The sequence below is a fragment of the Lissotriton helveticus genome, chromosome 6, assembly GCF_964261635.1.
Source record: "Lissotriton helveticus chromosome 6, aLisHel1.1, whole genome shotgun sequence".
Taxonomy (NCBI): domain Eukaryota; kingdom Metazoa; phylum Chordata; class Amphibia; order Caudata; family Salamandridae; genus Lissotriton; species Lissotriton helveticus.
This window is the reverse complement of record NC_136067.1, coordinates 35,572,360-35,576,387: the sequence shown is the minus strand read 5'-3', so window position 1 is coordinate 35,576,387 and position 4,028 is coordinate 35,572,360.

Genomic DNA, 4,028 nt, shown 5'->3' with positions numbered 1-4,028 from the left:
CTCAGGCACAGCCGTATGGATTACAATGGTTCTTTCCGACGGCCATTGAAAGGCTGTCTGAAACAGACTTTGGCCCTCCGTGGTCTCAGCTACGAGGCCAGGGGTGCCCCTACAAACATCTGTTCCCGATTTGGCAGGGATGTTTAAAAAAAATTCTTTTGACAATGGGGCTTGTGCTGCAGCCCTTTTCCGGGCCGCAGCACAAGCCTCAATGCAAAGTGGCATGTTTCCAGCCTCCACGGCAGTCAGATCCTAATCTGGCGTTCAGGTCTGCCGACTACATGTTGGCGAGTCCGATTAAGTCCGACCGGTGTCGTAATTAGGGCCTAAAAACATTTTTAACAATGAGCTAGGGTTTTTTTGTTTTTAAACTTTGAAATTATTGTTTTGTTTTAGTAATTAAACATTTTTATTGCCTATCTTTTGTAGAAATTGTGTGATGCTTTTTTTTAATGATTCTCCATAGGTTTTGTGAGAACTTTCTTGTTTGGTGGAAGTTACATACTACAGAGTCTTCTGGGCCTTGTGGAGCATGGTACTCTTTTTGTCAATAGCAACAATATCTCATTAGCATCTTGTGATTCAGGAGTGGAGCAAGACCATTGACTCATTGTCAATGAACTTGCTCTCCCATCCTCGCACCTCCAGCATCAAATGAGGCCCTCCTGAGCCCCTGCACTCTCGGGTGTTGGTGTTCGAGGCCCTCCTCCACCGCAGGTTATACTGCACCTCATCCCTGGTGGTCCAGTGGACCTCTGACTCCTTCTCTCACCTCCCTTTTTCTCTCCTGCTCCGTTTTACTTGTTTTTCACCCTCATTTTTATCTCTCCCTTTTCACTCTCCTTCTAGCTCTTTCCTCCTCTTTTCCTGTATTTATTCCACTTTTTTATCTGTTTTCCGCTGGTGGTCCAGTGGACCTCTGACTCCTTCGCTCGCTCCGCTTTTCCTCTCCTGCTCGGTTTTACTCATTTTTCACCCTCATTTTTATCTCTCCCTTTTCACTCGCCTTCTAACTCTTTCCTCTTCTTTGCCTGTATTTATTCAGTTTTTTTCACCCGTTTCTCCCTGGTGGTGTAGTGGACCTCTGACCCATTCTCTCACTCCGCTTTTCCTCTCCTGCTCAGTTTTACTCGTTTTTCACCCTTTCCTCCACCTTTCCTGTTTTATTCCACTTATTTTGCCCGTTTTCGCTGCGGCTGCTGCCCCCGGAGCCCCCACAGCACAACCAGCCCAAGCCAGTTCCCCTCCCCGCTCCCGCCTCCCAGCTGTCCCAACCCTCCCCGACCCCTACTTAATAGCGGATGCTGCAGTGCCAAAGCCTACCCCGTCTGTGCCCGTCCGCGACCAGCACCAGGAACCCTGAACCTCTGCACCGACAGCGCTATGACCCAGCGGCTTTCCACGCACTCAACCCAGGCTGCAACGACAAAAGCAAGCTAGCATCACCAGCCGACATCCATGAACGCTTCAGCTGTCACAGCTGCCGGCACACCTACAGCACCACCAGGAACACGGACCCAGTACAACCCACCCGCAAGAACACACCCGAACCGAAGACCCTGCAATGCATCCTCCTCAACATCCGATCACTCTACAGACACGCCACCGAAATCTGGGACCTCCTCAACAGCACCACCCAGATGTAGCATTCTTCACAGAAACCTGGACCAACACCACCTCAGGACCGAACATCGCCATAGCCATTCCCCAAGGATACAAGGTCTCCCAGAAGGACTGCCCCACCCGCCCGGGGCGAGAAGTTGCCATCGTCCACAAATCCACCCTCCTCCTGAGCACACTCCCCAACAAGCCCACAAATCTGAAGGAACACCTCCACTTCTAGATACAGGCCAGCCCTACCACCACCCTCCGGGAACCCTCATCTACCGACCCCCTTGAACCCAGCAGACCGTTCACCAACTCCATCACGGAGTTCATCTCCCAGCAAGCCATCGCATCCACCAACTACACCCTGCTGGGAAACCTCAACTTCCACCTCGACAACCAACTAGACCCTAATACCACATCCCTCCTTGACAACCTCCACAACTTTGGACTCCGCCAGATCGTGAGCGAACCCATGCAGTCATCTTGACACACCCTCGACCCCCCCCCTCTTCACAACAGGAAACGCCATCACTTTCAGCCATACCACCGAACTCCCGTGGCCAGACCATCAATGCATCCACTTCACCTTCAGAACATCCAGAGACACCACCACCTGCTCCCACTGAGAAACTGGACCAAAATTACAGACGACCGGCTCACCTCCTCACTTAGCAACTCCACCCCAACCACAGCGGAAGACGACCCCAACACCGCAGCTAGAACTTTGCACAAATGGATCACCAACAGCGCCAACACCATAGCCCCCTCAAGAAGAACAACAACTCACACGCTAAGAAAGCCAGATGGTTTACCACCGAACTTCGAGAGTTCACCTGCCGCCGCCTCGACAAGGCCTGGAGGAACTCCAAATCTACAGAAGCCCATAACAACTTCAAAGCTGCCACCAATGCCCACCACCAACTCATCAGAAACATAAGGAAAACAACGATGGAAGACAGAATCTCCACACACACACACACGCAACAGCAAAGAACTCTTCAACATCATCAGCGAGTCGACTGATATTCCTCCCTCAAAAGACTTCTGCAACAAACTCAGCACCTTCTTCCACCACAAAATCAAGAACATCTGCAACTTCGACGAAGTCAACCAACACACTGAACCCTCACCAGCCACCCCAGACACACCGAAGCCAATGATTGACAGCTGGACAGCCCTCACCACCAAAGACACACTTAAAACGATGGAGTCAATCCACTCCGGGACCCCCACGGATCCCTGCCTCCACCACATCTTCAACAGAGCCGCCGACACCATCACACCCATGGTTCAACACACCATTAACCGCTCCCTTGTGAACGCCTCCTTCCCCAATGACTGGAAACACACTGAGGCCCACCCCCTCCTCAAGAAGCCCTCGGCAGACCCCACCGACCTCAAAAACTACAGACCCATCTCCCTGCTCCTGTTCCCAGCTAAAATCTTCAAGAAAGCCATCAGCAGCCAACTCACCACTTTCATCGAAGAGCACAACATTCTCGACCCATCCCAATCCGGCTTCAGAAAAAACCACAGCAGAGAAACCGCCCTCCTCGCCGCAACAGACGACATCCACTCCCTATTGGAAAAACGAGAAATAGTAGCCCTCATCCTCCTCGACCTCTCAGTGGCCTTCGACACTGTATCCCACCGCACCCTAATACGCAGACTCCACGACGCAGGGATAAAGGACAAGGCCCTCGACTGGATCCACTCTTTCCTCTCCGGCAGAACGCAGCGGGTCAGACTCTCCCCATTTCTCTTGGACCCTACACCTGCGGAGTCCCCAAGGGGTCCTCCCAATGCTCTTCAACGTCTACAAGGCTCTGCTCGCCCCCATTGCCAGAACCTACGGACTCAGCATTGTTTCATACGCAGACGATACCCATCTCATCCTCTCCCTAGCCAACAAATCCAACGCAGCTACACATAACTGCCAAGAAGGCATGGAAGCTGTCGCCAAATTGATGAAAAGCAGCTGCCTACAACTCAATGACGACAAAACTGAAGTCCTCATCATGGGCCCACACCCTGGCGCTTGGAACGACACCTGGTGGCCCCCCGCCCCCGGAAGCCCACCCACCCCCACGGACCACACACGCAACCTTGGAATCATCATAGACTCCGAGCTCAAAATAACCACCAGATCAACTCCGTTGCATCCTCCTGCTTCCACACCCACTGCCTCCTACGCAAGACCTTCAAATGGATTTTAAATCATCTTATCTGTGTTCGTTTTTGGCCAGCACGCTGACCTTGGCAGTGGCTCTCTGGTCCAATTAACCTGTTGACACTTTGTGCCTCTGAATTTTCCTTCCCTGTTGTGACAAATAGAATGCACTGGACCTCTTCCCATTGGCCCTTTTTCAAGCTAAAAGAGAACTCCTGTTGTGTATCACCATAATAGCCAAATCCTATTC